This window comes from Budorcas taxicolor, chromosome X (genome assembly GCF_023091745.1).
Source record: "Budorcas taxicolor isolate Tak-1 chromosome X, Takin1.1, whole genome shotgun sequence".
NCBI lineage: Eukaryota > Metazoa > Chordata > Mammalia > Artiodactyla > Bovidae > Budorcas > Budorcas taxicolor.
Window position 1 is genome coordinate 22,118,740 of NC_068935.1, and position 13,920 is coordinate 22,132,659.

At 36.9% G+C, this 13,920-nt stretch overlaps 1 pseudogene; it reads right to left on the reverse strand.

Moving 5' to 3' along the window:
• Positions 1-12,746: 12,746 nt before the first annotated feature.
• Positions 12,747-13,673, reverse strand: LOC128070443 (glyceraldehyde-3-phosphate dehydrogenase-like; annotated as a pseudogene).
• Positions 13,674-13,920: the final 247 nt, after the last annotated feature.

The window sequence follows — 13,920 nt, forward strand, 5'->3', positions numbered from 1 at the left end:
TTATTTTGGAGAATATTTCTTATGCTTGGTTGTTCTGATGTTTTTTCATGATTAGGTTAAGATTATGCCTTTTTTCAAGCATGATTCTGAAATGATGTTGACTTTCTCAGCACATCATATTAAATGGTTCATTGTGTAAATAGTCTCATTACTATTGATGTTTAACTTGATTGTTTGGTTAAGTTAGTTCTTGATGGATTTCACTAGTGTAAAGTTATGATTTCCCCTTTTGTATCAATAATTAACAGAAGTCTGGAAGAGATAAATGGAGACTACCGAAGCATCCTGTTTTTCCTCAACTTTTTCCCATAGATTTTCACGTCCATATCTGCAAAAATTACTTCTGCAGTACCTGACTATTGGTAATCTTTTTTCCTTCTGTATTTGTTAATTGACACTTTTCTGTAAGAATGAATTATCCTTCTAGTCCACTTAGTTATTTATATTAGTATCAATTCACAAAGAGTTTATTCTACTGCTTAAAATTTAACCCTGCCATTATTAATTTTCTTGCTCAGTTGGTGTCAGCTTTGGTCTTTAGGATTTCTGTGGGTCCATTTGACAATAACTTATTTTTTGGAGCACTTTTTAATATTTTAACACTATAAGAAATTCCATGTGTTAAAAAAACTTAAAAAAAAATGTACATAGAAAAACTGTACAAAAAAGATCTTCATGGCACAGATAATCACGATGGTATGATCACTCACCTAGAGCCAGACATCCTGGAATGTGAAGTCAAGTGGGCCTTAGAAAGTGTCACTATGAACAAAGCTAGTGGAGGTGATGGAATTCCAGGTGAGCTATCTCAAATCCTGAAAGATGATGCTGTGAAAGTGCTGCACTCAATATGCCAGCAAATTTGGCAAACTCAGCAGTGGCCACCGGACTGGAAAAGGTCAGTTTTCATTCCAATCCCAAAGAAAGGCAATGCCAAAGAATGCTCAAACTACCACACAATTGCACTCATGTCACACACTAGTAAAGTAATGCTCAAAATTCTCCAAGCCAGGCTTCAGCAATACATGAACCATAAACTTCCAGATGTTCAAGCTGGATTTAGAAAAGGCAGAGGAACCAGAGATCAAATTGCCAACATCTGCTGGATCATGGAAAAAGCAAGAGAGTTCCAGAAAAACATCTATTTCTGCTTTATTGACTATGCCAAAGCCTTTGGCTGTGTGGATCACAATAAACTGTGGAAAATTCTTCAAGAAATGGGAATACCAGACCACCTGACCTGCCTCTTGAGAAACCTATATGCAGGTCAGGAGGCAACTGTTAGAACTAGACATGGAACAACAGACTGGTTCCAAATAGGAAAAGGAGTACGTCAAGGCTGTATACTGTCACCCTGCTTATTTAACTTCTATGCAGAGTACATCATGAGAAATGCTGGGCTGGAAGAAACCCAAGCTGGAATCAAGATTGCCAGGAGAAATATCAATAACCTCAGATATGGAGATGACACCACCCTTCTGGCAGAAAGTGAAGAGGAATGAAAAATCCTCTTGATGAAAGTGAAAGAGGAGAGTGAAAAAGTTGTCTTAAAGCTCAACATTCAGAAAACGAAGATCATGGCATCTGGTCCCATCACTTCATGGGAAATAGATGGGGAAACAGTGGAAACAGTGTCAGACTTTATTTTTTTGGGGCTCCAAAATCACTGCAGATGGTGAATGCAGCCATGAAATTAAAAGACGCTTACTCCTTGGAAGGAAAGTTATGACCAACCTAGATAGCTTGTTGAAAAGCAGAGGCATTACTTTGCCAACAAAGGTCTGTCTAGTCCAGGCTATGGTTTTTCCAGTGGTCATGTACAGATGTGAGAGTTGGACTGTGAAGAAAGCTGAGTGCCGAATAATTTATGCTTTTGAATTGTGGTGTTGGAGAAGACTCTTGAGAGCCCCTTGGACTGAAAGGAGATCCAACCAGTCCACTGTAAAGGAGATTGGCCCTGAGTGTTCTTTGGAAGGAATGATGCTAAAGCTGAAACTCCATGCAAAGAGTTGACTCATTGGAAAAGACTCTGATGCTGGGAGGGATTGGGGGTAGGAGGATAAAGGGATGACAGAGATTGAGATGGCTGGATGAGTTTGAGTGAACTCCGGGAGTTGGTGATGGACAGGGAGGCCTGGTGTGCTGCGATTCATGGGGTCACAAGGAGTCGGACACGACTGAGCGACTGAACTGAGTGACTAACTGGGCTTCCTGGATGTGGATGTCTCTTTCCTTTCCAAGATGAGTGAACTTTTCAGCTAGCATTTCTTCAAATAACTTCTTTGCCCTTTCTGCTCCCTCTTCTCTCTATTAGATCCTTATAATGTGAACATTTGTTAGACTTGATGTTGTTTCACAAGTCTCATAAAGTATCTTTATTTAATTTTCCTTTATTTTTTCCATTCAGCTTGGATGATTTCCACTATTGTCTTTCAGTTCACTGCTCCATTCTTCTGTATCATTGAATCTACTGTTGATTCCATCTAGTGTATTTTTTACTTAATTATTATATTTTTCAGCACTGCTGGTTGTTCTTAGTTTTTCCAGCTTTGTGTTACAGTTGTCACTGTGTTCATATATTGTTCCAAGTTCACTGAGCATCTATATGAGCATTATCTTGAATTCTTTATTGGGTAGATTGCTTATGTCCATTTTGTTTAATTCTAGTTTTGAGGTTTTTGTCTTATTCATTCATTTGAAACATATTCCCGTCTCCTCATTTTTCCTAAAACTCTGTGTTTCTCCACAGTAGGTAGGTTGGTTACATTTCTCTCTTGGAGAGGTAGCCTTATGCAGGAAATGTCTTGTTAGGCCCAGCATTGCACTCCTCTCTGGTCACCAGAACTATATGCTCTAATTTGCTTCTTGTGTGTGCCCTTCTGTTTTAGTGAGGCTTACTACTGTGTACACAATGGTAGGTGGAGCTGCTCCCAGCCTGTTTGGTTCTAGGCCCTATATCTAGCAATCGTTGCTGACCTGCTGGTGGGTGAGATTGTGTCCTGGCATGGCTGGCTTCATGACCCATGCGATCCTGGGTGTGTTGCAGGCCTGCTGGTAGGCGGGGCCAGGGTCCAGCACAGTTGTGTAAATAGCTAGGGATGTTCTGGGGTTGGTGCTGTATTGTTGGTGGCTAGAATCGAGTCTCATGTTTGCTGATTGCTGGGCTTCTTAGGGTATAGGACTGGTGTTGGTCCTTTGCTTAAATTACTGTTTTTCCATATATTAGGGGAATAATTAAGGAATATTCTACAATTTTGCTTTTGGCTCACTGGTAATTTATCCATTTTTTTTTTTTTGCTCTCACAAATCCAAGTTTTGCATTAATATTGTAGAACTTTAAATTCATCTAATAATAATTTCATAAATATTTGCTTTAGATAAAATTATAATACAGATGCAGTTGAACAGTTTCTTGATAGAAAGCTACATGGAGAAAAAATAAAAAATTAACTTTAAACAGCCAACCTTATTCTTCAAATTTACATATATTTTGATCATTCCAAATAATATTTGAATTGAAAAATTCCTGATCTTTTGAGAATTTAAATTTTGTGAATTATGGTTTTTCTAGGTTACTTGAAGAACAATTTTTTTTCTGTATATACACAGCTACTTAGTAACATACAATTTCATGAAAATCCCAATTCTTAGTTTCTAAAAGGAAAAAAGCAAATATTGATGTTTAGCTATACCTGAACCAAAGTATTATTGTATAAATCAAAACATCAAAGGTTTTGAGACTTCCCTAGTGGTCCAGCCTTTAAGACTCTACCCATGCCACTACAGAGGGCACAGTTTCAATCCCTGGTCAGGGAACTAAGATCCCACATGCTGTGTGGTGCGGCACCCTGCCCCTAACCCAAAATAAAAAAAAAAAAAATTTGCAGCTCAAAACCATAATGTTTGACTTATCTGGTGTGTTTCATATAATAAAGTTGATGTTACTAAATAGTTATGATTCTAATTAAAGGCTTTGTTGATTACTCGTGTGAAGATATAACAAAGTCTCAATGTGATGTGTTCTTTGAACGCAGCAAGAAGCAAGTAATGCTGTGAGATATTGCTAAGTAACTTGTTGCGTCACAAAAGCAAATTGGCAGAACTCTGAAGAGAATAATACTCTTCTGTGCTTTTTGCCCACAGTCACTTTCAATTCATGCTATCAGTGACCTCATGATATCTGCTTTGTGCCAAAGTTCTATCCTAAGCAAAACTCCCATAGGAGAAACCCATATAAAAGCCTGAAAAAGGCACCTTTCAAATGAATGCATGTTTAATAATAAGATTATAAACATATTGGCAGACCCATTGGGTCAGAGTTAGGACTGGTAGACATGGTCCACAGAAAGAAGTTGTAATTTACTGCCCCTTAGGTAGAAGCTTGTTGTACCTATTTATGTCTTCATACTTTTCAAAGTTGTATTTTTTCAATTAATTGGAGCTGTGGTAAAGTAAAAGCCCTGATCTGATTTGCTGGTAGGCTTTTTGTTGCCCTTTGAAAATGCCAAATAAAGAACTGCCCTGTAGGTCCAGTGGTTAAGATTGCTTCCATTGCATGGGGCACAGGTTCTATCCCTGATTGGGGAAGTAAGATCCCATATTACTTGCAGTGTGGCCAAAAAAAAAAAGCTAAATGAGAGGAAAAAATTGGAAAGAAAACCTATGTACTGGGAAGCAGGTTATGGGGAGCTACTGTCATGGAGGGTGAAATTCAGATATTTAGGTTCAGAACTTTACTACAGACCAGCAATACATTTAAAAATATATTTTTGAAAGATATTAATAAGAATTCTGTTTTACTATGTTTGCCAAAGAAAATATTCTCTCTTAACTCTGGGAACTATGTTAACAACCACAATATTTAGCTAAATCTATGCCACTAACTGCCTCTAATAGAACTACTGCATAAAAGCAGAAACATACTCATTAAATATAGCTGAAAATCATATCATTAGCATGAATATCTCATGTATGAATTACGTTAATCCAAAGCAAAATAAAACCTTTTATGCAAGCAATTTATAACATGCAAAATTTTGTTGGTGCTTATTAACAATAAACAAACCAATTTCGATTCATCGACTGACTTAAGGTCCCACTGATGCGTTTGAGGTTTGAGCTTTCTAACAGCACCTTGCCCTATATTGAGGTTAAAAAATAATTCTGCTTTTTTTTGTAGCCTGAACTTGTACTTTATGGGTAAGCTGAATGTGTATTATAGAATGTCAACTTTTTAGTTAAATGTATATGTTTCAAAAGAGAAGCTGGCTATTTTTTCTTTGTTTTTCATTTGTAATGTCCTGAACACTGAAGACATTCTTGAAAAAACTGCTCAAGCTAAAAACTAATTTTCTTTAGGATATTTCTGAATGCCTTCACAACCAGACTCAGGCAATGGAGTTCTCTAAACCTTAATTCAAATATTCAATAATAGTTGATGTGAGTACAACCAAAATATATTTTAAAGCTAATAAAGAGTATAGTACATCTTTTAACTTGATTTTTCCCTACATAAGTATTTAAAGAAATGAAGTAGCAGATCCTTATCAGCTATGTCTTCAATGTCTAATAAATATTTCGGGGCCAGGAGATCTTATTTTGGAATCCACATATTCTGGGTTTTTGTTAATTCAAATGATATGTGAATTTAGAGACAATGACATCTCTATTTTCCTTAACTTCTAACTAAAAACTAACAATTCATTTGGAAAGCAGGCAACAGATCACTGCAATATTGGCAATACATATTTGTCAACAATAAGATAGAAAGTGAAGTCACTCAGTTGTGTCTGATTCTTTGTGACCCTCATGGACTGTAGCCTTCTAGGCTCCTCTGTCCATGGAATTTTCCAGACATGAGTACTGGAAAATTTCCTTCTCCAATGTCAGCAATAGACAACACAGGTAATTTTGTGTCACATAAAAGTTGTTATAACTATAGTAAAATTAAATTAACCTCATCTTATTTCAAAATTTTTATCATTTTAGAGCTGATACTAGATCTTGTTATCCAGTGTGTTAAAATGAAGCAAGTATATTACTATAATATAAAAATATAAATATATTTTGATAGCTATATTTCAATATAACTTCTGTAATTTATAAATGAGTATTTACAAATTAAATATTCATTTAATTAAATAAAGCTGAGTGCAAGAAGGGAAGGAGGAGATGGAGGATGAGATGGCTGGATGGCATCACCAACTCGATGGACATGAGTTTGAGCAAGCTCCGGGAGTTGGTGATGGACAGGCAAGCCTAGTGTGCTGCAGTCCATGGGACTGCAAAGAGTCGGATCTGACTGAATGACTGAACTATAACTAACTACATTAAACTTTCCTACTTCAAGTGGTTATTCTAAGGATTTAGTACTTAGAATCATACCTGACACAAAGTATTTGCTATTGTCACCTGCTTTTAGAGATCTTCATGATTCTACTGGATATACGGAGCATGTTCCCAAAACATAACCACATGATATAGGATGTAATATAGCAAAAATGAACAATGAAAGTGATAGTTATTTTAAGAATCCAAAGAAAGTAATAAATTAGAGTTGTATTTCTTTAGGATGACTTCATGGAAGTAAGAGATTGGCATTAGCTGGGTTTGATAGAGGAAATCCTATGGTGTCCTCAAACTTGTAAAGTTGAATTTATCATAGTGCACGCATAGGTGAGTATAAAATCCGGTAGGGATTTTAGGACTACTTTGGTGTGCCATGAGGTGGTATAAAAGCATGTATCATTTCGTTGATGGTCTCAATATTTGCCTATGTGATTACTGTTGTTGCTTTCATGGAAAATTGATTTTGATCAAGAAAAGCAGTGTAGCAGCATATAGAAAGCATAGGTACCTGAATCAGCTGGCCATGGTTTTAAATCCCACTTCTGCAGTTTGATGCAAATTGCTTAAATTTTTTACATTTTTTGGTATAAGATTTGGTTTACTTGCTCATTGAGCAAATATTTATTACATCAGGTACTATGCTAAGTTCTGAAGATTAAGCAAATAAGATACATAGACCTACATGCAATTCAGTCTCTGAAAGAGAAAATTATAAAATTATACCTACCTCATAGGGTTGTATTGAAAATTAGAAGTGGTACAAATTCATGTTGCAAAATCATAAAATGTAAATACAGCAATATATTTAAATTCTATGGCATCACGTCTAGCCTATAGTAGATCCACAATACATGGTAACTGATATTATTGTTACAAACTATTAAAGGTATTTTGAAGATTCTCAAGTGATCCTAATATAGAGACAGATCTAGAGCAGTGGTTCTCAAACTAAATTGCATATTAGAATTATTTTGGGGAGTTTATAAACTACTGATCATGGGCCCCACCCCCAGAAATTGACTGACTTCAACTCAGGAGTAGCCTGGGTGTTGGCTTTTTAAAAATCTCCTCAGGTAATTGTATATTGCAGCCATGGTTGTGCACAACTGAGAAAATACCGAGTGTGCAAATCTGCCAAATATAATGCATTTGACTTTTTGTTTTCCTTTTCTGCCCTACATGTTCAATGATAGTATTTATTAGAGATTTTGACAAATGCAACTTTATAATGACAAGACTTCTCATATAACATAAAATTGGAGAAAAATAAGGAAGATGCGCCTGTTCATTTAATTATGCATAGTGTTACAGGGATAGAATACATGGAGACAGGTTTGATTAGCAGTGCTGGAGAGCATCTGCCTGTTTACACTGTAACAGGAATTAAGGTAAGGGTGTTATGTTACTGTTGTCATCCTTGTTATCATCATTTCAGCACTGTTTATTGAGTTTCACAGCCAGAAATTAAGAAAGTATATGTGTATGTGTACACTTCTTATAACAACCCTATACCTAATTTAATATTATTTAGAGATGAGTAAAAAGATATTTATGATAAATAACTTGACCATGTTTATCAGCCTAGTTAATTTCAAAACCTGGATTTAAAACCAGTTCTGCCTGACTTTAAAACATACATGCCTAGTTACTTTATATTGTCTAATAAAGAAATGACACATATATTTTAAAGTCCTTTCCTTGTTATAATCAGAAATATTCCTTCATTCTCTTGTATGTCATCTGGCTTTGAAATTGTTGCTCTTCTAGTTTCCCAGTGTATTCTGTGCTTTCATTGTGACACTTAGGCTGGCGTTCATCTACAATTTTATCTGATATTTAGTATCTGCTTTAATACTTAAGCAAATGTAAATATGATTATTCTATATTACAAATGGTGGTAATGGTGACCTCCTTCAAAATGACTTATGCCAGCACACCCCTGAGGCTCATATATTGTGATTATCCCAAACTTTGTTGTTCAGGTGCTCAGTCATGTGCAACTCTTTGCAACTCCATGGACTGCAGCACGCCAGGCTTCCCTGTCCTTCACCATCTCCCATAGATAGCTCAAACTCATATCCATTGAGTCTATGATGCCATCCAGCCATCTCAGCCTCTGTCGCCCCTTTCTCCTCTTACCCTCAATATTTCCCAGCATCAGGGTCTTTTCCAATTAGTCAGCTCTTCACATCAGAGGGCCAAAGTATTGGAGCTTCAGCATCAGTCCTTTCAATGTATATTCAGAGTTGATTTCCTTTAGGATATATTGATTTGATCTCCTTGCTGTCCAAGAGACTCTCAAGAGTCTTCTCCAATACCACTGCTCAAAAGCATCTATTCTTCAGTGCTCAGCTTTCTTTATGGTCCAACTCTCACATCCATACATGATTACTGGAAAAATCATAGCATTGGCTATATGGACCTTTGTCAATAAAGTGATGTCTCTGCTTTTTAATATGCTGTCTAGTTTGGTCATAGCTTTTCTTCCAAGGAGCAAGTATCTTTTAGTTTCATGGCTACTGTCACCATACACAGTGATTTTGGAACCCAAGAAAATAGTCTGTCATTGTTTCTATTGTTTCCCCATCTATTTGCCATGAAGTGATGGGACTGGATGCCATGATCGTACTTTTATGAATGTTGAGTTTTAAGCCTGCTTTTTACTCTCCTCTTTCACTTTAATCAAGAGGCTCTTTAGTTCTTCTACACTTTCTGCCCTAAGGATGGTGTCATCTGCATATCTGAGGTTATTGATATTTCTCCTGGCAATCTTGATTCCAGTTTGAACTTCATCCAGATCAGCAAAACCATTTTTTATAGGGTATTTCATAAAACACAGAAGATAACATATTGCTTTAGATACTTTAATGTATAATGAAGGCTTTGGGGATTTCTATTTACACTGAATTAAAGGAAGAGAATGGCAATAGAATTGTGGCAAGATTTGTTTATCTTATCCCTCTCTACCTTGGTATCAGCTATTTTAATGGTTTCCAGTGACACTAAGGGGCTTCTTTGGTGGCTTAGTGGTAAAGAACCCGCCTGCCAACGCAGGAGATGCAGATTCAGTTCCTGGGTCTTGAAGACCCCTTGAGAAGGACATGGCAACCCACCCCAGTAATTACTGCCTAGGAAATCCCATGGACAGAGAAGCCTGGTGGTCTACAGTCCATGGGGTCAAAAAAGAGGCAGACATGACTCAGCAATTAAACAATATATGGGATATAAGCACCTCTGAAAAGAAAAGCATCATGGGACTTCATCCCTAAAGAATGGAAGGAACATTTCTTAATACAGAATTTTTTTCTTCTCCCCACTCCCCTCTCTTTCCTTACTCCTTTCTTTCCTTCCTCTCTCTCTCTTTTTGCTACTGTATGATTCAATTTATATTATGAATAAGTCAGACAAAATTAATTTATGGTGACAGAAGTTAGAGTAGTGATAACCTCTAAAGGGTGGTTACTAACTGGGAGGCACATGATAGAAACTTCTAGGTGATAAAAATGTACTCTATCTTGATTGAGGTTAAGTTTATATGAATAGCTTTACATATATATGTATATACATATAAATATATATCAAGTTCTTTCTGAAGATGCATGTACATTATTGAGTATAACCTTTATATCAACAGAATAAAAATTTATAACTTAGATACTATCTCTTTCTTTATTTCTTCTTGCCTATTTAATACAGATTTCTAAGTTGCTGCAAACTTCCACAAAACAGTGATTAATTTATACATCTTTTAAAAGCATCTAAGTTTCCACCCATATTCAGCATTTTCACATATGCTAAGATTTATTATTCACAACTGAAAAAAATGTGGATAATGTGGAATAAACTGAAAAAATGGAAAAAATGTGTCAGGAATCTGACATAGAAATGAGTACTTACAAACATTGGCATGCTTATTTTGACATTCACTCAGTGATATCTGTTAACATCAAGCACCCTTGAAATTTCAGTTTTGTAAATTTACCCCCATATGGTCATGTCCTTCATTAAAGTAATACTTAAATTGATTAAAACCCATCTCTCCCATTTCTTATATTTTAAATGTACAACATATTTTAAGTGGACCAAATGATGTCCTTAGCCAAATACCAAATAAAAAGGGCCATTATTAATCAGCCTCCTCCAGGTGCTCTGTCTCTACCTATTGTTTGCTACAGCTCTAATTGTAGCTACCTGAAGACCTTTTAATTCTTTCTCTCACTAGAGATTTTTACTGACTTTGTATTATGCCCTCTAGTCCCTGATCCAAAATTACTTTTGCCCCATTGATTATATCCTCTCTTGCTTCTCAGAAAGAAATGACATGGTATAAGCCTACCACTCTTTTTTATCTGGAGAAAATTGGGGGAGGGGGGGAAACCCCTCAGGTCATGTTAGAGAAATAGAGGGTTCAAATATTTTTCATCAACATCACTCATCCATCCAGACTGTGAAGAGGACACTAGTGGTATTTATTGGGAACAATAGAAATATAGAAAGTATAATAGCTAATTTATGATGGAATAAATGCCAATAATCACTAGGAAATAAGATGAAAATGTGTTTGTATTCTGCTTTATTAATGAAATTCTGATATTAATATTCCAGTGTATAGAAATCACTGCTTAGGTTAACCCTCTAGGATTTCAGATAGTATTTAGCAGGACCAAGATATTAGTAAAATTCTTAGGAGTTAACTATCTATGTCTTAATTTGAATTGTGGCATACTGCATTCACTTTTCTGCTTAAAGAAAACCACATCCTTCCATCTGTGATTAGTGTCCCTCAATTTCATGTATTCAATTCTGAAATTTTATGAGAGACATGAAGCTAACCTAACTATACATTTTTCATATTCTTAGAGGTGTCATGACTTAATTCTTCACACCCACAGCCTTGATGATAAATGGTGTCTGCCTTAAGTGTGCTTCAATTCAGAAATTATATTAAAGTCAGAATTTTTTTTTTACTAGCTGTGAACTTTTTAAAAAGAAATAGGTCTTTTTCCTGTTCATATAGAAGTGTGTTTTATCAACATTTTGGCAATATAAACATGTATATTAGAAATATTTATCTTCCTAGATTTGGTTCACTATAGCAAGCATTTACTGAATGTGTACAAAAGCCAGGCGAGACACTTTGCTATGAATGCATATTTTCTCTATATGCACTGTGTCGTTAGTCTCTCTACTCTGAACATCATTATTGGCAATCACAGTTTTCTCAGCTATTCAATCACATTTAGAGAAGCAACTGCAACTTATTTCTACATCTCTGGATGATTTTAATGTGGAAACTTTATGCAACAAATTGTCTCTTTATACACCTTCTTAAGTCATTCAGTTGTATCTGACTCTTTGCAACCCCATGGACAGTACCCTGCACCAGGCTCCTCCATTCGTGAGATTTTCTAGGCAAGAGTACTGAAGTGGGTTGCCATTTCCTTCTCCAGGGAATCTTCCTGACCCAGGGATCAAACCCAGGTCTCCCACATTGTAGACAGACGCTTTACCGTCTGAGCCACCAGGGAAGTCCTTTCTAAAGGGTAGTATTCAAATTTAGCAGTATTCATTTTTTATAGAAAAATATGCTTAGAGAAGATCTTAAAATTGTTAATAAGCCCTCTTCAATTAGATGTAACAGCTTAAAATTCTATGAGCATACTTGTCAAGTGATCTCTCTCTCCTTTTGAGGAGTATATGTGGAAATTGAAACAAACAAAGAATACAACAAATAATACAAACAAACAGGGAATATGAACAAACAATACAAACAGAACATGAATGTTTCAGTAAATTCTAGGGATGGAAAAAATTCTGTTCATTATTGACTCCAATTCTATATACAATTGCTATTCTAGATAAATAATAGTGACTTCTTTTGTAGATTTAGGCTTTGAGATTTTTCCTAATCAAGCAGGGTAGGATATATAAATAGAAGTACACACATGCACACATCATAACAGCACAGGCCTTCAGAATCAGATTTTGATCCTATTCTTGGATCTGTAGTTTTCTGACTTCAAGTAACTTTGTTCAGTATCAGTTTTCTAATCTATAAAATGGAGATAAAATGCGTCATTCAGTGGGTTAACATAAAAGTAAGCAAGACAAAAATACATGTGTAGCACAGTGAAAATATACAGTCCAAAAGTTGGTAACAGAATTTCTCTCATGAATTGTCTTTATTTAGAAAAGTAAAGTACTTAGTTAGGCTGGGTATTTTCCATTGATGGTACATAACAAGGTAAGGCTCACTAAGTCCCTCCTCTTCTTCAAGGTTTCTGGGATGGAAAGATGTGGATACTCTCAGTATGTTGGGGTGATCCAGTTGAGGTGAGTACCCCAACAGCTGAGAGCCTCTCTCATGTTCTCACTGGGGCTGGAGATCCAGGGTGTTCTCATTCCCCAGAGGCTATGTGGACCATGAGGCCCACTACTCTGTCTGTAGCCAAATTCATTGTCATAGCAGGAGATGAGCTTGACAAGGTGGCTGTTAAGGGCAATGCCAGCCTCAGCATCCAGGGAGGAAGAGTGCGTGTCACTGCTAATATTGCAATAGAAAACTTGGTTTTTAGTATAGCCTAGAATGGTCTTTAGCGAGCCTTCCAGTGCCTGCTTTACCTCTTCTTGATACCATCATGTTTAGCAGCTTTCTCCAGGGAGTGGGTCAGATACACATCAGACACGCTGAGGATGGAGACATGGAAGGCCATGCCAGAGAACTTCCCCATTGAGCTCAGGACTGATCTTGCCCCAAAGCCTTGGCAGTGCCATTGGAAGCAGGGATGATGTTCTTAGCAGTTCCTTATCCATCCCAGGACAGTTTCCCCTGGGAGCCCATCATGATCTTCTGGTTTGCAGTGATGGTATGAACTGTGGTCATGAGTCCCTCTACAGTGATACTGACCAGGTGAGCCAAGCAGGTGGTAGAGCATGTGGCATTTCTGACCATCTTGAGGGAGCTGTACTTCTTATGGTTCATGCCCATCACAAATATGGGATACCAACAGAAGGGACAGTGATGATTAGTCTTTTGGCTAACCCTTCATGTGAGCCCAAACCTTCTTGAAAGTAGTGAGGACATCAGTGGACTCTATAACATACTCAGTACCAGCGGCACTCCATTTGATATTGATAGAATCTTGCTCCTAAAAAATGAAAGTGGGCTTTCCACTGACAGCAAGCTTCCTCTTCTCAGACTGAACTGTGCCACTGAACTTGCCATGGGTGGAATCACACCGGAACATATAAACCATGTAGTTGAGGTCAGTGAAGCAGTCATTGATGGTAATATTCACTTTACAATAGTTAAAAGCAACTCTGGTGAGCAAGTGTCTAATACAGCCAAATATGTCTTGGGGACATTGCTGGCATTACACAAGGAAATATGGCTGGCTCTTGAATGGGAAGGGGCAGGGAGACTAAACTTTTTAGGTATGAAGATGAGGTCCCGAAACCAGGTTTAAGAAAAAGTACTCTTGCCTGGAAAATCCCACGGAAGGAGGAGCCTGGTAGGCTGCAGTCCATGGGGTCGCTAAGAGTGGACGTTGCTGAGCGACTTCACTTTCACTT